Source organism: Elephantulus edwardii, unplaced genomic scaffold, assembly GCF_000299155.1.
Source record: "Elephantulus edwardii isolate Elephantulus edwardi_28Jun2011 unplaced genomic scaffold, EleEdw1.0 scaffold00266, whole genome shotgun sequence".
Lineage (NCBI taxonomy): Eukaryota > Metazoa > Chordata > Mammalia > Macroscelidea > Macroscelididae > Elephantulus > Elephantulus edwardii.
In genome coordinates this window covers 1,398,138-1,421,306 of record NW_006400016.1, presented here as the reverse complement: position 1 = coordinate 1,421,306, position 23,169 = coordinate 1,398,138, and the positions used below count along the sequence as shown (strand labels likewise).

General features: G+C 39.4%; 1 pseudogene; it reads left to right on the top strand.

The window, feature by feature from the left end:
• LOC102859527 overlaps positions 1-23,169 on the top strand; it is a 65,557-nt pseudogene that overhangs the window by 37,879 nt on the left and 4,509 nt on the right.

Genomic DNA, 23,169 nt, shown 5'->3' with positions numbered 1-23,169 from the left:
TGGGGCCTCTAATGCCTCATTTGTTTTATCTGCATTGTTTTGGGTTGGGTTTTTTTAACTCTTCCTGATTTTTGTTTGCAGTGTCCTGTAATTCTTCTTGTTTGTCTTTCACTCGTTGAAAATATTCAATCATTTATTCTTTAAATTCTGCATCAGAATGTTTGTCAGACTTTCTGGCTTTAGTAAATCCATTGCTTCTTGTCACTTTGGGGGGGGATGATATCTTACTTTGGGCTTGTTTAGGGGCTGAGGTATACTGCTTTCTATGTGACATTGCTGTGGTAGAGTTTTTCATGTCTGAGGTGATAGCAGGTTCTTCATCTGAAGTCACCTCTCCAGAAAAGAGTGGGGCAGCTACCCTGCATCGATTTCTCTCTGACCCAAGGGAAGATATACTTCAGTTCAGTAGAGAAAGGCCTGGGAAAGCAGCCTCCTCTGTCTGTCAGACAACTGCTGCAGCTAGGGTAGCCCAACGTTCTCTGGAATAAAGGCAGCTGATGGACTAGATATGAGGAGAAGCAAGGCAGAGTGTAGAGACCTGATTGAAATACCAGGAAGCCTTGGTTTGTCTTTCAAGAATGAGCTCCAGCAGTCTTGCTCCCTTCTGATTGAGCATAATGGGTCCCAAATGATCCAACCAAACAGCAGTCGCACACACACACACACACACACACACACACACACACACACACAACTTTACTCAAGTTCCAGCATCTCTCCTGGTACATGTGGAGCATTGGTGTCAGGGCCAGAGTTCAGGCATAGAGTGCCGGCATCAGGACTGGAATTCCAGGTGCAGGGCATTGAGACCAGAGTTCCTGGCACTGAGAGTTGGCATTGGGACTGGGGTTTATTTATTTTTAACAAGACTTTTATTTTTCTTTGGCAAATGCTTTGGCTTATCATTAATTAATTATTTGTTTATTTCTTTGTTTCTTACTCATTCTGCATATAAGAACTCATTTTTGCCAGTTTTAAAAAATCTACAACTAAGATAAAAATGTCTCCTTTTTTAAAAACCCAAAGAATACAGAAATTAAGAGACAGAGGAGAGAGAATAAAGTATTGTAATGCAGAATTATTTTTTCTGATGTTTCTAAAGTATCTTGAGGACATAACTAAATTTTGTTACTACCACCCACCCTAACCATCTTGTTAATACAGTCGGTATGAATATTTTATAGGATTGTGACCAACATTAACATTAACTGACAAAGAACAACTTCATTTTAGTTCATCATAAAAATGTTTAAGAAAAAAAATTGAGAAATTAAGAAAAGGGGACATGGACAACAGGGACCCTCACATTTCACTTAATGCATTCAATCCTGGCTAGTGTGTAACAAAAGGAAAGCAGGATTAAAACACAAAACTCCCACTGCAACACAAGTATGCACTTGTGTTCCAAGTGACCCCTGGACTCCTAATGCTTCCAATTCAACTCTTTCCTGCCAGTTGGTCCTGTTTACAAAGGAGCAGGTTGCTATAAGGCTGGCATGTCTGGGTACTGACTGGCACCATACATGATTGAAAGACTGTTGAGATTCATTCCTTTCAGATGTTTGTCATACATCTTACAAACAAACACCTTCCATACACTCATTCACAGATTCCTATGTGGCATAAGTTCTACCTTCTGGCCTCTTAATAGGCTGTACCAATAAAATGGTGTGAGATGTGGTGCCACCTCTTTCACTGAAGCTTGTCTTTATGCTTCAAGACTCAACTCCATTGATACATGTGACTCTTTCCACTCTCACTCCCATTCCACTGTATAATTCTGCCTTTTCTTCTTCTTCTTCTTCTTCTTCATCTTTGTCTTTGTCTTTGTCTTCATCTTCTTCATCATTTTCTTCTTTTTTCAAACCCTTGTGTTGAGGGCTAACTTTTAATAGATCACAGAGAAGGATCTACTCCACTATGTACAAAACCCTGACCCAGAAGCAGGTCATCAACAAATGGTTTAGCACAAGGCTTCCCAATTCTACCATATTTCCTTTATCCATTTGCTCATTGGTGGACATTTAGATGGATGGACCTATATATCCCTGTGTGTAAAGTAAAATCTGACACAGCCAGAACCTGTGTAGGTCAGAAATCTGTCAGAAAAGACAAAATTACATGTTTTCCACTAATACAAGTGATAGGGGGAAAACCACATCTTGTCAAAGACAGAAAGTTTGCAAGGCCTGTAGACATAAGACTGACTCACCGAGTTCCAACTTTCACCGGGTTCTCCATATGTACAAGATTTTTCTCTCGAGTTGCTGGAATAGACAGATTCTTAACTTTGTGTTTCAGCTCTGATTTTGCCATTCAGAAAGCTAATGAGAAACTTCAGTGACAGAACCCAGTAAAGCCCTTCCCCTTTGAGCTTCTGTCATCCTAATTTATTGTCCAGCTCTCAGATGCATAGCAGGTGATTGAAAAGACTGAAATTTTAATCAGGTGCTCCTTAGTCTTTAAACTGACATAATTGCTCTTTAGGACTTTGGAGAGATCCCTGACAGCAGATTTTCCCAATGCTGTATGTCTCCCAACCTCCTGACTGCTGGTACCAATTTAGGGAATTCTGGTAGCTTAGCTGTAAAGAGTCGTGCTGCCACCCCAAGGGCATGTAGTTCAAATCCACCAAGTGATCCATGAGAAAAATATGAACATCTACCTGCCGTGCAATTTATAGTCTCAGAAAACCCACTAAAGGGTTAACTATGACTTGATGGCACTCAATAACAACATTTAATGAGGGAACTCTGGTGGTCTAGTGGGTAAGGAGTTGTGCTAACAACCCAAAGGGAGAAGGTTTGAATCCACCAGCTGCTCCATGGGAGAAAACTTGACAATCTCCTCCTTTGCAATTTACAGACTCTGAAAACCCACTGATGGGTCAGCTGTGAACTGGTTCCAACTTAACAGGATGTAACAACAACACAACTTTTTAGTGTGAATAAAATTAGACTAACATTTCATGAATGTTTCCTAACCCCTATAAGCATTGCTAGTCTGTAAAGAACTGCACTATGAATTACAGCTCTAAAGCCCCTACAGAAGTGACCAGCCAAAGGTCACAGAACTAGTAAGACCACGTGAAACCAAGTCTTGGTGATTTTAACTCATGTTCTTATCCAGTAAGCTACACTTCCTTAAATGTGGCTCCCTATCATCTTTAGCAATACCTTCTAAAGTTTCTTGTAAAAGAATGAAAGTATTTTTCAAGCAAAATCTTACCTGGTACCTGAGTTTATAAAGCAAATAAAGGCAATACTACTCACATACTTTGGGTGTGTTGTCAGGATATATCAGTCCTTGGAAAAAGGCATCATATTGGGAAAGGTGAGGGGTAAAAGAAAGAGAAGAAGACCTTCCGCTAGATGGATTGACACAGTGACTTTAACAGTGGGCTTGAGTATATCAGAGGTCGTATGGACAGTGCAGTATAGGGCAAGGTTCATGGGATTATTATGTGTCATAGTTGACTCAAATGAAGACATATAACAGCAACAACTCTGGTTAAAGCAAGGAAAGCACCATATTGTTGTTGCTATGTGCTGTTGAGTTGACCACAACCCATAGCAAACCTATGATCAATGGCTCTGAATCTTGCCCTACACCCAATCTTGCCCTATAATCTTGCCAACCTCATCATCGTCAGTGTCAATCCATCTCTTTCATGGTCTTCCTCTCCTACACTGTCCCTCTACACTTGCAAGCAAGATGTCCTTCTCCAAAGACTGATCCCTCCAAAGATATGCCCAAAGTATGTGAGACAGAGCTTATAATGAAGAATGTAACATCAGGATTGGAGAAAGACCTATCAATAACATGCATAATGCAGATGACACAACTTTGCTCACTAAAATTGAGGAAGACTTGAATCATTTGCTGCAGAAAGTCAAAGGCTGCAGTTTTCAATATGGATTGCATCTCAAGATCAAGTAAACAGTAATTCTCATCCTGGGCCAATAGGCTGTATAGGCCATGTTGTTGTTATGTGCCATTGGGTCACTTGCGACTCATGGCGATTCTATGTACAACAGCTCTAAACCCTGCTATGTCCTGTGCCAGTCTCACTGTCTCTGCCACACTCACTCCAATTACCCCAGTAACTGAATCAATCCACCTCATAGAGGGTATTCCCCTCCTGCACTGTCCCTCCACCCTTTTAAGCATTACATCCTTCTCCAAGGACTGGTCTGTCCTTGCAACATGTCCAAAGCATGTCAGACAAAGCCTCAGAATCCTTGCCTCCAAGGAGTAGCCCGTTTTAACCCTCTTCAGGATGAACCTGTTCATTTTCTTAGCAGTCCATGGTACATTCAATACTCTTCTCCAACACCACTGCACAAAGGCATCAATTCTCCTTCCATCCTTCCTAGTCATTGTCCAGCTCTATGCAAATGATTGCAAAGACTATGGCCTGTATCAGGTGTACCATTGCTCTTCAGTATTTTGGAGAGGTCCCTAATAGCAGACTTTCCCATTGCAATACATCTTTTAATTTCCTGGCTGCTGGTGCCAAGAGTGTTGGCTGTGGAACCAAGCAAACTAAAGCTGTGAACAATCTCAATCTCTTCACCATCCATCTTGATGCTGCCAATTGGCTCAGTGGTGAGAATCTTTGTCTTCTTGATATTGAGCCTTTATCCATATTGAAGGCTTCAGTCCTTGACCCTCTACAGCAAGCACTTCAGGTCCTCCTCAGTTTCAGCAAGCAGCGTTGTGTCTTCTGCATAAAGCAAATTGTTGATGGATCTTCCACCAATCCTGATGCTACATTTCTTCTCATACAGCGCAGCCTCCCGGATAATCTGTTCTGCATATAGGTTGAAAAGATATGGAGATAAGACATATCCCTGGCATACATCCTTCCTGGTTTCGAACCATACAGTGTTTTCCTTGCTCTGTTCTGATGACTGCCTCTTGGTCCAAGTATAGATTTCACATTGGCACCATCAAGTGTTCTGGGATTCCCATTCTTCTCAGAGTCAGCCACAGATTGTTATGATTCACACAGTCAAACGCCTTTGCATAATCAAGGAAACATTCATTAGACATTCATTAGACATTTCTCTGGTATTTCCTGCTTTCAGCTAAGATCCATCTAACATTAGCTACAATATCCCTAGTATTAGGACCCCTTCTTCACCCAGCCTAGACTTCTGGCAGTTCTCTGCCAGTCGTTTTTGGATAATCTTCAGCAGAATCTTGCTTCCATTTGATGCCAATGCTATTGTTCTAAAATTTCCACACTCTGTTGGGTCACCTTTCTTTAGAATGGAAACAAATATAGATCAAATCAGTTGGCCAAGTGGTTGTTCTCCACATTTCTTGGCATAACTTGGTGAGAACATCCAGGGCACCATCTGTTAGTTGAAATATGTCAATTGGTATACCATCTATTCCTGGGGCCTTATTTTTTGCTAAGTTCTTCAAAGCAGCTTGAACTTCCTCCTTCATCTTCATAGGCTCTTGCTCATATGTTGTTTCATAAAATTCTTCTGGGTCTACCAATTTCTTTTGATACAGTGACTCTGTATACTCTTTCCATCTTCTTTTACTACTTCCTGGATCATTTACTATTCTGCCTAAAGCATGCTTAATTATAGCAACTTGAGGTTTAAATTTGTTCTTCAGTTCCTTGAGCTTAAGAAATGCTGAGCAGGTTTGGCACTTTTGATTTTCTGACTCCAGCTCCTTGCACATTTCATCGTAATATTTTTCTTTGTTTTCCCATGCTGCCTTTTGAAATCTCTGCTCATCTCTTTAGTATCTTGAATTTTTCCTTCTGCTTTGGCTTCTCAGTGCTTCAGTGCAATATTCAGAGTCTCTTCTGACATCCATTTTGATCTTTTCTTCCCCCTCTCTTTGTAATGACATTTTGCACTCTCCCTGGATAATACTCTTGATATCCTCCCACAACTCATCTGGTCTTCACTCATTGGTATTCAAGGCCTCAAACCTGTTCCTGAGATCATTCTGAAATTCACGTGGGATAAAGTCAAGGTCATATTTTGGTTCCTGTGGATTTTATTTCATTTTCCTTAGCTTCAGCTTGAACTTGAATATGAGTAGTTGGTGGTCTGTTCCATAATCAGCACCTGGCCTAGTTTTCACAGTTAATATTGAGCTTCTCCATGATTCTTTCCACAGATGTAATCAATCCGATTCTACGCATACCACCACGTGAAATCCATGTGTATAACTTGCATTTATGTTTCTTATAAAACGTATTTGCAATGAATAAGTCATTGATTGTGCAAAATTCAATCATTCTATCTCTAGCTTCATTTTTGTCACCAAGTCCATGTTTTCCAACTACTGATTCTTCTTCTCTGTTCCCAACTTTTGCATTCCAGTCACCCATTATTATTAATGCATCTTGACTGCATGTTTGATCGATCTCTGACTATAAAATATAATACCATAGCTTTGGATTAATCCTGGCTCTACAAGGTATTGGCTTCATGAGCTTAGGAAGATTACTTCATCTGTCTGAAATTTAATGTCTTCACTTGTAAGATGGAGATAATGATGCCAACCTAATTAGGTTGTTAGTGGATCAACTGAAATGCAATATGCAAGGCTCTTGACATAAAGCCTAGCTTGGCATATGAATCAAATAAGAGTAGTTGCTGTAGCAATATTACTGTGGTCACTACCACCTTCAGGAATCCTTTTGCTGACCATAGGACAGAGTGGAAATTTCTTAGCTTTGAATTCATATTGCTTTATCTTCTGACCCAACCTGCACTTCCAGCCTTCAACATCATAGACAAACTGGATTCCAACGTGCCCAATCCAGTATGCTGCATTACCAGTACTGCATTTTTTGTTGTTATGCCCACTGGAGGGCCCTTCTCCATATAATCCTTGCTCCAAGACATTTTTAATACTTTTAAAATTTTCTTTTTTTATTGATATTTTAATAAAATTTTATAGAAAACTTGGATTTCCATTCATTCATTGCTGCCCATTTTCCTCCCTATAAAGTCTTTCAATGTTGTACAATTTCCTCCCTCCTCTTTGCCCCGCAGTCCACTTTGCTATTCACCTCTTACACTGTACTTTGGTCATGCAAATAATATCTAATCATGTATTTCCTTTAGATAGTTCTTTCCCCATTTGTTTCAATGCAGTGTTCATTATTTCTCTCCTCTTTCTTAGTTTCCCCCAACCCTCTTGTCAGTCCTGCTTTATAACAGTGGAATTATGCAGTATTTGTCCTTTTGTGACTAAGATATTTTACTCAACATAATGTCCTCAAGTGTCACCCATTTTGTATTACATTTCATGAGTTCCTTGTTTTTCAGGGTTGCATGGTATTTTATTGTGTGACTATACTACAGTTTCTCTATCCAGTCATTTGTTAATAGGCACTTGGCTTGCTTCCATCTCTTTGCTATTGTAAACAATGCAGCTATAAACAGGGTGTGCATATCTGTTTGGATGGCAGTTCTGATTTCTTTAGGATATATTTCCAATAGTGCAATTGCTGGTTCAAATTGTATTTCTATTTCCAACTTTTTGAGAAAGCATCATACTGCCTTCATAGTGGTTGCACCATTTTACACTCCCACCAACAGTGAATAATGGTTCCAGGAACTTTCAATATATTCAAATTAAAAAAGACCAATGCAATAAACCTTCAACATATGTCATTTAACTTCGGTGTTTGCCAGTAACCTTATTTTCTATATGCCCCAACCTACTCATCCCAGCCTGGAACAATAGGCAGCATCACGATAGATGAAAAGAAGACCAAAGTTGGCAATAATTTACTTGGACCCAAAATCAGTACTTATAGTAGCTACAGTCAAGAAATTTAAAAATTGTGCTACATTAGAAAAATCTGTTGGCAAGAACCTCTCCAAAGCGCTAAAGAACAGCAATGTCTACCTGAAGACTAAGGTGAACCTGATCCAAACTGTAATGTTTTTAGTTGCTCCCTTTGCATTTAAATTTGATCAATTTCTGACTGCAAAAGTTGATAGAAATTATCTATTTCCTCCTCTTTGGCTCTGGTTATTGGTGCATAAATTTGAATGGTAGTGGTATTAATGGTTGTTTTTGATGCTGTACATCAGATTAATTTTGATACTATGAATCAGAGAGCTGAATGATGACTAGGGATGATCAAAGATCATGCCTTTGAGTTGTGGTGCTGGAGAAGAGTCTTGAACATACCATGGACTACCAAGAAAACAAATAAGTCTGCCTTGGAGAGGGTGAATCCAAGTTTCTTCTTGGAGGCTAGGATTTTGAAGCTCCATCTGACATATTTTGGACACATGGCCAGGAGGGACCAGTCCTTGGAAAAGGACATCATGCTTGGAAGGGTATAGGGATGGTGCAGGAGAGGATGACCCTAGATCTAGATAAGATGGACTGATACAGTAACTGGAGCAATGGGCATAGGTGTGTTGGAGTCAGCAAGACTGGCTCAGAATAGGACAGGCTTCAGAACAGTTGAACACAGGGTCGCTATGAGTTGCAGGTGACTCAACAGTACACAACAACATGCATCTGAAAGTTAGGAAATTAATAAGAAAGACCAAATTCAATGCCTTTGAATTGTGGTGTTGGCAAAGAGTATTGACCATCCCATGAACTGTCAAAAGAACAAGCAAGTCTGTTTAGAGGAAGTGTAACGAGGGTGCTTCTTAGAAGCAAGGATAGTGAAGCTTCGTCTTGCATACTTTGTCATGTTGTCAAGAGGGGAAGTCCTTGGACATCATGCTGGGAGAGCTAGAGGGTTGGTGAAAGGGAGGAAGACTCTCATTGAGATGGTTTGACACAGCAACTGTGAACTGAGCTTGAGTATAGCAGAGGTCGCGGTGATGGTGCAGGAAGGGCAGAGTTCTGATCTGTTTATATGGTCACTATGAGCCATGGTCAGCTCAGTGGCACCTGACAACAGCACATCCCACTGGACTATGTTGAAGAAAATTCCAAACAGTTTATCATTTAATCTACAGATAGGTTATTATGTATCTCTAAGGTGAAGACTTCTTTTTTTACCATAACTGTAATAGCATTTTCACATTACAAAATAAAAATTTGTTAATATAAACTTAACCTGTCTGTTCAGATTTCCTTCATCATGCCCTAATTCTTACCACTGTTAAGGTTTCCAAATCAAGAAACATACAAGATCTACATATCACATTTAATTGATAAAACTTTTGATATTTTCCCCTACTGTGCATTTGTTGAAACTGGTTTACTAGTCCTATAGAATTCTCCATGAGAAATATTAAGGACTTTCCTCCATTTCTTTCCTATGATGTCCTTTATCACATTCTCCTCTACCTTTTTACTTGCAAACTGATAGTTAAATCTACTTTTTTTTTCTTTTCTTTTCACTTTATTTTTTATTAACTTAGTTTGTTTATTTTTCATTTCAATGAACATCTACAGAGATTTTGGGATTCCATTCATTCATTGTTGCACCCTTCTCCCCGCACACCCCCCCTCCCCTTCCCCCCCTTTGCTCCTCTCCTTGAAAAGCAAAAGAAAAACTCCCTCATTGGTACACAATCCCCCCCACACCTCCCCAAATCCCACCCCCTACCCCCAAATATAATCCACTCTGCAACCCTCATTGCATACTCCTATGATAAAAATAATGCCCTAAAATATAATACTTTTAGACTATTCTCTCCCCCATAGACTTCAATGCCGTAAACATATTTCATCCAGTTTTTCTCAGTCTTACCCCCACCCCAATGCCAGCCTCATTCTACAACAGTGGCACCATATAGCATTTGTCCCTTTGTGACTGAGATACCTCACTCAGCATAATGTCCTCCAGGGTCACCCATTTTGAATAATATTGCATGAGTTCCTTGTTTTTCAATGCAGCATAGTATCCATTGTGCGAATATACCACAGCTTCTCTACCCATTCGTTTGTTGATGGGCATTTAGGTTGTTTCCAACTCCTTGCTATTGTAAACAAAACCGCGATAAACATGGGTACACATATATCTACTTGGATGTCATTTATGGTCTCTTCAGGGTATATTCCCAGTAGTGGAATTGCTGGGTCAAATGGTATCTTTATTTGCAACTTTTTGAGAAAGCGCCACAATGCTTTCCACAGTGGTTGCACCATTTTACACTCCCACCAACAGTGAATCAGGGTTCCAGTCTCTCCACAAGCTCGCCAGCATTTGTTGCTTGCTGTTCTGTTAAATTTTGCTAGTCTTACTGGAGTGAGATGATATCTCATGGTTGTCTTGATTTGCATCTCTCTCAGGGCTAGGGATTTTGAACATTTCTTCATGTGCTTGTTGGCCATCTGAATGTCTTCCTTGGTGAAGTGTCTGTTCATATCCTGTGCCCATTTTTCAATTGGATTATTCTCCTTTATCTTGTGGTGCTCGAGTATTTTATAAATTCTAGATATAAGTCCCTTGTCTGACATGTCATTACCAAAAACTTTTTCCCAGTCTGTGGCTTCTCTTTTTACCCTGTTAGAGAAGTTTCTGGATGCACATAGGGATTTGATTCTTAGAAGGTCCCATTCATCTATTTTATCTTCTCCTGGTTGTAAATTTTTCAGAATACTGGGAAGACTCTTTATGTTGTGAATTAGGACTACTAAAGTTTTTCCAAGCTTTTCTTGAATGAAGTTTACAGTCCTTGGTCCATGATCCACCTTGAGTTGGTTTTTGTATATGGAGTGAGGTAGGGATCTTGTTTAATTCTTCTGCAGATAGTTTTCCAATTTTGCCAACACCATTTGTTAAAAAGGCTGTCATTTCCCCACCTAACTGATTTCATCTCTTTGTCAAAAATCAGTTGCCCATGGGCTGATTTCCGGGTTCTCTAAATCTACTTTTTAGAGACTTGATCAGATTTTTTGCTTGACTTTTAGCAGTAACACTTCATCAGTGCGCTTTGTGCTTTATATCACATTTGATTAACCATTTGATTAACATTGTTGTTAGGTGCCATTGGGGTGACCCTTACTAATAAGAATCCTATGTACAACAGATAAAAATCCACCCTGTCCTGTCCCATCAAAACGTTTCCCCCATGCTTAAACCCTTTGTCATAGTCTCTGTGTCAGTCTGTCTCATGGAATCGTCTTCTCCTTTGCTGATGCTCTACTTTTTTTAGGCATGCGGTCCTTTTCCAATGTCTGGCCCCTTTTGATAATATATCCAAAGTATGTGAGACAAAACTTTGCCATCTTTGCCTTTAGAGGGCGCCCTGGGTGCACTTCACACAAAACAGGTTTGTTCTTGTGCAGTTTTTAATAGGTTCAATACTCTTTGTTATCACCACAATTCAAGACATCATTTTTTCTTCCCTATTTGTTGTCAAACTTTCACTTGCTTGTGAAGCAATGAAAATACCATGATACACCTTAGTCTTATTTTATTCTTTTTATGGTGACTTTGTCTCTTTACCATTAATTTTGGATAAAGCTTGCAAATCATATTGGTTTTTCATACAGTTATCCATAGACATTTTGTTCTTTTTTAAAGTAACGTCCTAACACTGTCTCTTTTTTTTTCCCAGTGTTGACAAGACTCATGGGTTCAGGTGTTGTCAGTCTGATTCAACATAATAAAGTTCTCTGTCAGTATTTCACCCAGTGGTTGTAGTTGTCATTGATAACAGCCTAAATTATTTTATTAATGTTTAAAAAATAGTAGTATTATAACTTTATTTATCCTTCTGCATTTACTAGCTTCAATTCTTGTGTAAAGAAAAACTATTTCCTATTAGGAATTCATACAAGAAAGCAGAATAAATGCTTCATTCTCTCCCTATGGGAGCTGAGTTGGCTTAGTAGTAAGGAGTTGCACTGCCTACCCAAAGCACATGGTTCAAATTCACCAGCTGCTCCTCTAGAGAAAGATGGCAAATCATGTTCTGTGTGATTTACAGCCTCTGCAAACCTGCTGGAAGGCAAATTATGAGATGGTTCTGACTCAATGACACATAACAACAACAATCTTTCCCTTTATGTATCTTCAGAACAGAAATCAGTTACTTAAAGGTAAGCATGTTTGTTTTTCTTTTTAGCTCTATTTAGTGTGCATTCTTCAGTCTGCTCAACACATTGACATGGAATCAGAATCACCTCACAGCTGACCTTCCAGCAGGTTTTCAGAGGTTATAAATCACATGGGAGGAGATTGCCCTACAGAGCAGCTAGTCTGTTCAGGCTGCCTACCTTTGGGTTGCTGCATGTATTTGACTAATAGCAGCGTTAGCAGGTTTTCCTTGTATGTGTGTGGATAGTTGGCAGCACACTTCTTTACCCACTAAGGCACCAGAGAGCTCCTGTCATACCCAGTCCAAAAGTCACTGCCCTTCATTTTCTTACTCTAATACAAAACTAATTTTTCCCTTTTGTTGGATTCAAAAACACATTTCTAGTAATATCCAGTATTTTCTACCTTGTGTTATAAACACCTTTATCTTCAGCTAGATTGTAAAAAAAAAGCAGTTTATATGGCACTTAAGGTAGTGCCTAGGACACTAATTATCAAACTTCATCCAAGAAATTAAATGCCTATTCTGATTCAGAGAGTTTAGATGGCTTAGTGGTAAGAAGTTGTGCTGCAATCCCTACGTGACACAGTTCAAATTCACCAGCTTCTCTGTGAGAAAAGGATGGGCAATCTCCTCCCCTCAGATTTATTGCTTCTGAAAAACTGTGAGAGAGTCAGCTATGGGGCTGTTCCAATTCAACGGCACACAACAGCCACAACAATCTGATTCAATGGCTTTGGAATTTACTAAGATGCTGAATTTCTAACAAGCTCCAATGTCGCTGATGTTGCTGGTCAAGGACCACACTTTGAATAACAAAAGAGTATGTTTACTGCAGTATTACTTACAGTAGCAAAGCACTGGGAACAATCCGAGTGTCCATTATGAACAAATGGCTATAAAGATGATGGTACATTCACATAATGGAGTATTATGCACCACTGAAAAATTATAAAGAAATTGGGTAATACTGTACAACATGGATGAAACTAGAACCTATTATGCTGAGTGGCATAAGTCAATCACAAAGGGACAGTTCTGGTTTGCAGTTGTTGTTGTTGTTGTTGTTGTTGAGTACCACTGAGTTGAGTATGATTCCAAGCAACAATTATGGTATAAGATGACTGTTATAAAAAACTAAGGAAGAAAATTTTAACACAGAGAATCAATCTTGGAGAGTTAACAGGTTAGAGAATGGTAGAGACGGGAGCAAAAAGTAATAAATGCATAAATTGGAAGACAGGAAAGGCAATATACAATAAAAGCTTAATGATACATTATCATTCATTACATTAACTCAAGTTAATGTTATAAAACAGAATATTTATGAGTGATTGTGTGAAAACCAATATGATTTGTAAACTTTTGAAAGAAAAAAGTGAAAGTAAAAGTATATATTAAAATTAAGGGTACGGTAAATGTATGAAAAATTTATCTCATTAATTCAGGCCATCTTAGAATACAAAGAGTGTTCTTGTTTGTTTATTTGCTTTGTTTTGCAGTTTTTGGCATTCAGTTTGTTCATTCAAATATGCAGAGGTTCATGTGATAAAATAAGTAAGTAAATTCAAAGAATCCCAGAGAATTCTCATTGTAATGCATCCCTCACCCCTGCTCCATTTCGTCTCCTTGTAGGTGAATCACACTGACCCTTTGAGCTTCATTCCAGAGAGATTGTAGCCACATGAGAACATATGCTTGTACCCTATTATTTTTTTAATTTACAGTATATTGAAGATTTTTCTGGTTTCTGCCATATTATGTTTATTATCACTCACATAATATGCATTTGTTGTTGTTATTAGGAAGTACACAGTGAAGTATGAGCATTTCTAGGTCTTTTTCTCATCTTATACAAGCCATTCCACAGAGAGAAGAGATGACCTGTCTTCAGCTCTCTGAGTCTTCCGAGTTTCTGAGCCCTTAGGAGGTATATTTTGTCAATATCATTTGACGTGTCATAGAGCAACATCACAGAGTCTGTTTAAAGTAAAAGCAAAAATGAATGGATATAAACAGCCATATCCGTAGAGTGAGTATGGCAGCTCCACTGGACAATGAAAAAAGAAAATGTAAGGAGCTGAAAGTTACAAATTTTATAATCAGCTGGAAGACAATCAGAGGAGTCAAAGGCAGGATCTCTGGAAGTGGGAATTGCCCAGGGATAATGGATACACATAAGTGAGAAGGCATGATGGATTAAAGGAACATGTCAGGACAGATTTTTCTGGAAATCTGATATAAAAATTGACAAGACAGGTTTTTCAGGTGATCTGTTCTAAACCCTGGCTTCTCCTTATCATGCTGTTTCTGGAAGTTCACTGTAAAAATTTATCCATAGCCTTCTGGCATAAGTTGTCAAATCTTGCAACTACTTGACTACAGTGGAAAGACCTTTTGGGAACAGATTGTTCTATCTTGTACCTGCCAGACCTGAGCAAAGAAAAATACCTTTTTCAGGGTCTCCTTCACATTTAGAGGAATCACTGTGAAAAAAGGCAGCTTTGAAAATCAAACATGGATTCAGACAACAGGAATGTGAAGACTTTAAAGTGGAGTTGTCTCCCCCCTCAGACAGCTCTGTTTGCACATACAGTTAGGGGGAGGGGGTAAGTAGACTTTAAAATTCCACACAGAAACATCACTCTGTCATATACATTCACCACTCTGTTATACAAGCATGTGATAAAAATAAAATCTTGTATTGATTCAAAGGAATAATACAGCTTTTTATTGCTCTGAGGTCAGATAAGCAATCTGCAAATTGGGGTAACATTCACCTCATGCAAGTGCACACTGCTCCCAGAAAATGCAGATTTCAGAGACACTGGAATGGATTTTGTTTAATAAGCATGAGTTTCCATGGTGATGAAGTACCTATTACTATGTTGTCATTAAAAAATAATTCCTGAAAATTTGGTCTTCTCTCATGTGTGCTTACAAGACCTCTAGGGGTTAAAATTAAGGAAGCATGGAGTCCTTTGTGTTATATTTCAACATTATTAATTTATCACTGAGCCAGAAAAAAAAGTTAAACCCTGCTATAAAGTTGCTTACTGGCTTCAGGTGAGAAAAATAGGCCCGAAAAACTGCCAGCAAGATCCGTTTATGAGTCAAGGATTTGGGGGCTCGTAAGTTATAAAAGCTTCTTAAAATAAAAAGATATTTTTAACATTTTCCCACATATATGTAACATCCTCCCCCCAGTTCTAATCTCCTTCTGGTGGCCTAGTGGGTAGAGTTGTTATGCCAGCTCTTTGGGAGAAAAATAGGCAACCTCTTCCTGTGCAATACATCCTCTGAAAACCTTTTGGAGGGTCAGCTGTGAGGGGGTTTGGACTCGACGGCAATGAACTGTTTCTTTGTTCTGTAGTCCCTCAGCGTTCAAAGACATTGTACTGTCTTAACAAAATACAGTAGGAGATGAGAGTATGTGTGTGCTATAACAGTAGGAAGCATCTACCCTAAGTTCTCTCTCCTATCACATGACTGCCTTTCCCTTGGGAGATAACTACTGTTCTGAATTCTGTTTTAATTATCCTTAGATTTTTTTTTTTGTCTCAGTGGCTCTCAAGTTTTAATGCATCATAATCTCACTGAGGACTTGTTGAAACACAAATTCCTGGGCCCCACCTCTGCTTCTGGTTTTATAGAGCTGGGATACAGTCCAAGAATTTGTGTTTCTTGCCACATGAATATGGAAACAGCCCAAATGTCTAACCACAACTGAATGGATTGAGAAATTGTGGTACATTCACACAGTGGAATACCATGCAGCTCTCAGGAACAACAATTTTGAAAACTATTACATAACTTGGGGAAAAACTGGAGAGCACTATGCTGAATGAACAAACTCAGTCTCATAAGGACAAACGCTGCATAAGACTATTATTGTAAGAATAGAAGGGTAATTAGTAAAACATGTATGGGGACATAAGGAGGAGAAGGGGGAGAAGTGGAGGGGTGAGGATGAAGAGGGGCAAAACTACCAAGTTGCACAGATAAAGCAGGAACCTGAAAAGATTGGATAATGATGGGCAAAGTCCAATGGTGATTGATTTTACAAAACATAATGCACAAGAATGGTTGTATGAAACACAATATGAATGGAGAACAATGTGAAACACAATGTACACAAATTCTGTGAGCAAACTAATATAAAATTTTTAAAAAGTAAAAAAAAAAAGAATTTACATTTCTTGTAAATTCCCAGGAGAGTTTGATGCTGCTAATCCAAAGATCACACTTAGAGAAACACTGTGTTGGTTCAAATACCCACTTGAAGCTGGTCTGATGGTAGTGGGTTATCAGAAACTATTTACATTAGTGCAACTAAAGTTAGTATGCAATCCTCCATTGCTGAATTTGACTGGCTTAAACAAAAAACCAAACAACCGAAAAACAAAGATATATTGGACTTTTATGTGATGATTCTTGTTCTTCCCAAATTTATTTATTCAAATACAACTTAAGAATTTGTCTTTGCCCCTCCACTTATCATTCAGTTTTGAATGTGAAATCTCATAAATATGTTAATGGTTATAGGATTTAACTAGCCTCTCCTTTTTTTCTTGTCTGTTAATATCTCTCTGTGTGTGTGTGTGTGTGTGAGAGAGAGAGAGAGAGAGAGAGAGATTGCCATTTTATAAGAAGGAAGAATATTTGCGTCTTTTGTTCTTGTAGCATGTAAGCAAAAATTACGTGTCTTCCTATTCTGGTCTCTAAGCTCCCTTCATTTCTCTTTATAAATTTCAGGCAATCTCTGTTGTTTTACAAATTCAGTTGTATTCTCCTCAGCTCCCAGTTCTGACTCAAGTTGACCCTGAACATGTTAAGAATTCTGATGGCTTAAGGGTAAGGAGCTGCACTGCCAACATGAAGGCAAATGTCCAGCTGCTGCTCCATGGGAGAAAGATAGGTAATCAACTTCTCTGTTATTTATTGCCTCTGAAAACTCGCTAGAGGGTCAGTTATTGGTCAGTTCGGACTTGACTGTGTATATATGACTGGAATAAATCCATTTTTATTCCCATTCAAAAAAAAGGTCAACTGACAGAGTGTGGAAATTGTCAAATATCACACACAATATCACACTAATACTAGTGATATTAATACTAATATCACACACAAACAAAATCCTGCTGAAGATTATCCAAAATGACTGGAACAGTACATTGACAAAGAACTGCCAAAATACAAGCTGGGTTTAGAAGATGTCATGGCACTAGAGACATTATTACCAATGTCAGATGGACCTTGGCAGAAAGAAAGAAAAAGAAACCAGAGGAATGTCTATCTGTGTTTCTTTGACTATGCAAAGGCATTAGGCTGTGTGAATCACAACAAATTGTGGCTGACCTTGAGGAGAATGGGAATCCAAGAATACTTGATTGAGCTCATGTAAAACCTATCCTTAGACCAGGAAGCCATCACCAGAACAGAGCCAGGAAACACTGCATGGTTCAAAATCAGGAAAGGAGAGCATCAGTGATGTGTCCTGTCTCCATATCTTTTCAATCTATATGCAGAAGAGATCATTCGGGAGGCTGGGCTTTAGGGGGAGGAATGTAGTGTCAGGACTGGAGGAAGATTCATGAACAACCTACATTACGCATATGACATAACCTTGTTTACTGAAATTGAGAAGGACTTGAAGTGCTTGCTGCAGAAGGTCAAGAACTGTAGTCTCCAATATGGATTAAAGCTCAACAACAAGAAGACAAAGATTCTCACCACTGGGCCAAATGGCAGCACCATGATAGATGGAGAAGAGATTGAGATTGTTAACAACATTAGCTTGCTCAGCTCCACAATCAGCACTCTTGGCATCAGCAGTCAGGAAATCAAAATTTCACTGGGAAAATCTGCTGTCAGGAACCTCTCCAGAGTACTGAGAAAAAAACAATGTCAGTTTAGAGAATAAAGTGCACCTGACACAGGCCATGGTCTTCACAATTACATAACGATACATACACAAATACATAACAAGGTTATGTATCACAGAGCTGGACAATGACTAAGGATGACAGAAGAAGAATAGATGCCTTTGAGTTGAGGTGGAGAGGAGTCTTAAACATACCTTGGAACACTAGGAAAATAAATAAATTTTGGATTTAAGGCTTGGAGAGGGTGAAACCAAGTTTCTCTTTGGAGGGTAGGATTTTAAAGCTCTATTTCACATACTTTTGGGCATGTGGACAAAAGAGATCAGTTCTCAGAGAAGGACATCATGCTCTGAAGGATGGAGGGACAGTGTAGGAGAGGAAAATCCCGCAAGAGATGGATTGACACAGTAACTGATGTAATGATAGGTGTGTTGGAGTCAGTGAGTCTGGCTCAGGACAGGGCAGGCTTCAGAGCTATTGTACATGGGGTCGCTATGAGTGACAAGCCGCTCAATGACACAACAGCAGCAAACACATACACACACACACACACACAACCATAAGGTTTTCAATGACTCCTTTTGGGGAGGAAATGGATCACCAGAAAATTCCTCTGAAGTGCCTCTGTTATGGGTTCGAGTCTCCAATCTTTTGTTGATCAGCTTAAGTGGGTTAATTGTGCCATTAGAGATGTCTGTTGTATATACAGGCTGAAAGACAACATAAACAGGTGACACCTGAAAGGTGGAAGTGTTACTCTGTGGAAGCCATGTCTTCCTTCTGAAAAGCTAGCCATTGAAAACCGGATAGAGTAGCAAGTGTGCGTAAAGAGAGCAGCTGCTACTTGGGTTTTAAGCCAGTCACTGGCTCATTATTCTCCAACTTCCCCATTTTTTAAGATAAATTCGATCTAATTCCAACTAATTTAACAGTTTAAATTCACTGTGTAAACTTACAGAGCATATCATCAGAATGGAATCTGGTCCATAATTCAAAACCTTTGCAATAAATGGATGGATGGGTGGGTGGGTGGAAGAATAATGAAACTGGGTCATTGTAGCAGCTCTCTGATTAGAACTCTGGGAGAGTGGTGAGAGCAAGCCATAGCTGAGAGACGACTCCATGCCCAGCCCTGGGCAAGAATCTTTACATACCTTACATTTGACCTTAATAATAACACCACCATACAAGGCAGTTATTATCATTATTATTGTTTATTTCTATATACACTGCACAGATTAAAATGAAAGCTCAAGGTAAAAAAAATATTTTTAAATTAGAAAAGCCTAGAGTCATACTTTTTTTAATAACTTACTTTCTTTCATAAATAAATGTACATACACACTCATTGTCATGCAGGCAGAACCAGACAAAACCCTCCAGAGGATTTTCTGAGGCTGTGAATCACACAGGAGTTTGCCCATATTTCTCCCAAAGAGCATACGGTGAATTTGAGCTTTCATTAATAATCAGAACATGGAATGTACGAAGTCTATATCTAGAAAAATTGAAAGTTGTAAAAACCAAAATGGAATGCATAAAAATCAGTAGTCCAGACATTACGGAGCTTCAGGTGGTATTGGCCATTTTGAATCAGACAATCATATGATCTGTTACAAGGGAAATTACAAATTGAACTGGAATGGTATTGCAGTCATTGTTAAAAAGGACGTTTCAAGATCTATCCTGCAATATGACTCTGTGAGTGTGATCCAAATACGTAAAAGGAAGACTTGTTAATTGCAACTATTATTCACATAGATGCCCCAACAAACAAAGCCAAAGATAAAGAAACTGAGAACTTCTATCACCTTTTGCAGTCTGAAATTGATCAAGCATACAATCAAGATGGTGACTTGAAGCAAAAGTTGGAAACAAAGGAAGACTAGAGGTTGCAAAATATGGCAAAAAAATTTTTGATATAAATGAGGCTGAGGATCAAATCTTTTCTACAATCAGTTATTTATTCACTGCAAATAGACTTTTTAAAAACACATAAATGAGGATCATGCACACAAGATGCACTCACTACACGGGAAAATGATTGTGCAGGGAGCCAATGAAGAAGCTCAGTATCAGTAGTCAAAATAAGACCAGGGACTGATCATGGGACAGACCATCAATTACTCTTGTACAAGTTCAACTTGAAGCTGCAAAAAAATGGAATCAAGTCCACAAGAATCAAAATAAGACCTTGAGTCAATCCCAACTGAGTAATTTGTTACAATGAACATTAATGACTAAAGATCAGATAAGCTGTGAGATGACATCAAAGATATCATCCATAAAGAAAACAAAAGATCATTTCAAAGATGGGGGAAAGAAAAGACCAAATAAGGATGTCAGAAGAGATTCTGAAACTTGTACTAGAATGGCCCAAACAGGAAAGAAATGCCAAAATAAGAGACCTGAAACAAAGATTTCAGGAGCAGCTCAAGAAGACAAAATATTGTAACAAAATATTGTGCAACAGCTGGAGTTATAGAACCAAAAAAGAAGAACCCACTCAGTATTTCTCAAGCTGAAAGAACTAAAGGATATATTCAAGCCTCAAGTTGCAATATTAAAGAACTTTGTGGCAAAACTTTAAACACTGCAGAAAGCTTTAAAAAAGAGAGAAGAGATACAGAGTCACTGTATCGAAAATAATTGGTCAACACTGAACCATTTCAAGAAGTAGTATGTGATCAAGAAGCAATAGTGAGGAAGGAAGAGGTTCAAGCTACGCTGAAGGCATTGTCAAAAATAAAGTCCATGACAGGAGTCCAGATGAAGGCTGCATAGTGGAGTGAACTTGGGGAAGGGATTGTGTAACAATGAAAGAATTTTTCTTTTACTTTTCAAAGAGAAGAACTAATTTGGGGGAGGGGTGGGCAGGGAGAAAAGTGCAACAATGAATGAATGGAAATCCAAAGTCTCTGTAAACTTTCATTGTAATTAATTTTTTTTTAAAAAAAAAAAAAAGGGACTTTGCTGACGTGAAAGAAGTTGATAAGCTTAATGATGCCATTGGAGATGAGACAGGGCCTGGTCAAGGTGTCACCACTGGCAAAGGCAGAGGACTCCCCACTTCCTGGTCCAGGTTCTGTCTCTCCAGGGGAACTCTCCAGCCCTGAAGCTGCCTGGCAGTTTTTCAGACACTTTTAGTTCTAGGTGGTGTTTGGGCCCATGTGATGCTGAGGAAACTACAAAAGCTCTCGTCCAGTGGCTACAGCCAGAGAGGTTCATAGCAAAGAGCAGACCCTGGAGCTTCTCATGTTGGAACATTTCCTCACCATCCTTCCTGAGGTGATCCAGATGTGGGTGCTCATCCAGTGTCCCAGCAGTGGAGAGGAGGCTGTGGCTCTAGTGGAGAGCTTGATGGGCGACCCTTCAGAGCCTGTGGCAGTGGCTCAGCAGCCAGGTTCTGGAACAGGAAAGCTTACCTGAGGAGGTGGAATCTGCAAGCTACCAAGTGAGGGAGGCAGAGGCCTGTCATGAAGTGGTACCTCAGGCACTAGGACTTCACAATTCAGTCACAGGGCCTGGAGAGCAACTGAGCCACATCATTAAAATGGAACGGGCACAGAGCTGGAATTAGTGCCCTCTGGGGAATGACTGAGGAGGACACCTAAATTCTTAAAACTTCTGACTTCTGTTTCTCACGTCAGTGATGGCTGCTCCCCAGCTTCTTGCCCGACCTGAGGAAAAGCTCATCAGCGACCGGAACTCTGGTGGCTCACTTCTCCAAGTGTCATCTCAGGAGCAGTGGAGACACCTTAATTCTACTCAGAGGGAGCACTACTGGAATCTCATGCTGGGGACCTGTGAAAAATGGTCTCAGGAGGCACTTCCAGTCCCACACTTGACACAACTAATTCAGCAGACAATGGGGAAGGGTTGGCAAGTCTCCACCTTCATGACAGCGAGAAGATCCCAGCACCCATCTGCAGAGGCATTAGCAGAATTGTTTACAAAGCAAGAACGTGGAAGTGGCCCAGGTGCCAATCAACAATGAATGGATTGAGAAATCGACACTCTTCTTCATATTGTCCTCCTTCTTGGACTGTTTGATCAGCTTATAGCTTAAATAAGCATGGATAAGCAAATAATAATAATAATAATGTCCAGGAATGATGGGATACTGTTGTCATGTTTCAACAAACAAATGCAATCCTAGACGTGGTCACCATTTATGTCAAATTTGGAAGACAGTTACCTGGACAACTGACTGCAAAAACACTGTATTTGTTCCCATTCCCATAAAAGATAATACAACAGAATGTGAAAATTATCCAACAACAACTAGATAAAGATATAGACACAGATACAGATAAATAGATACAGTTGTTGTTGTTATTATGAGCCATCAAGTCACCTGTGACTCACAGCAACCCTGTGTACAACAGCTCTGAAGCCTGCCCTATCTTGAGCAAGTCTCACTGACTCCAACACTTACCCCATTACCCCAGTTACTGTATCAATTCACCTCATCCGGGCCTTCCTCTCCTGTGCTGTCCCTCCACCCTTGTAAGCATGATGTCCTTCTCCAAGGACTGGTCCTTCCTGTTCATGTGCCCAAAGTATGTGAGATAGTACTTCAAAATCCTAGCCTCCAAGGAGAAACTTGGTTTCACCTTCTTCAGGATAGACCTATTTGTTTTTTTGGGGGGTCCATGGTATATTAAAGATTCTTCTCCAGCACTACAACTCAAAGACTTCAGTTCTTCTTCTGTCATCTTTAGCCATTGTCTAGCTCTGTAATGCATAGCAAGTAGTTGAGAGGACCATGGACCAGGCACACCTTAGCCTCGAAACTGACATCGTTCTCAGTACTCTGGACAGCAGATTTTCCCAGTGCGATTTGTCTTTTGATTTTTCTGACTTTTGATGTCAAGAGTATTGATTGTGGAGCCAAGCAAGCTGAAATTGTTGACAGCCTCAATGTCTTCTCCATCTATCATGGTGCTGCCAATTGGTCCAATGGTAAGATTTTTGGTTGTTTTTTTTTGGGGGGGGGGGGGTTATGCAAAATTCTAGATTTTATTTTAATTTTTAAATATTTTTTTTATTTTATACTGGTTTACTTGCAAAGTTCACATACATTGTTTTCCACACCAGATCTTTCCCATTTCCTTTACCCATCCTCCCTCCACTTCTCAAATTTTGCAATTCTGTGATTACCCATCCTCCATACCTCCACTCATCCTCACCCCTTTTGAGCTTCAATCCATCTTAACTCCTACAGTCCTTGACCTTCTGCAGCAAGCACTTCAAGTCCTCCTCAGTTTCAG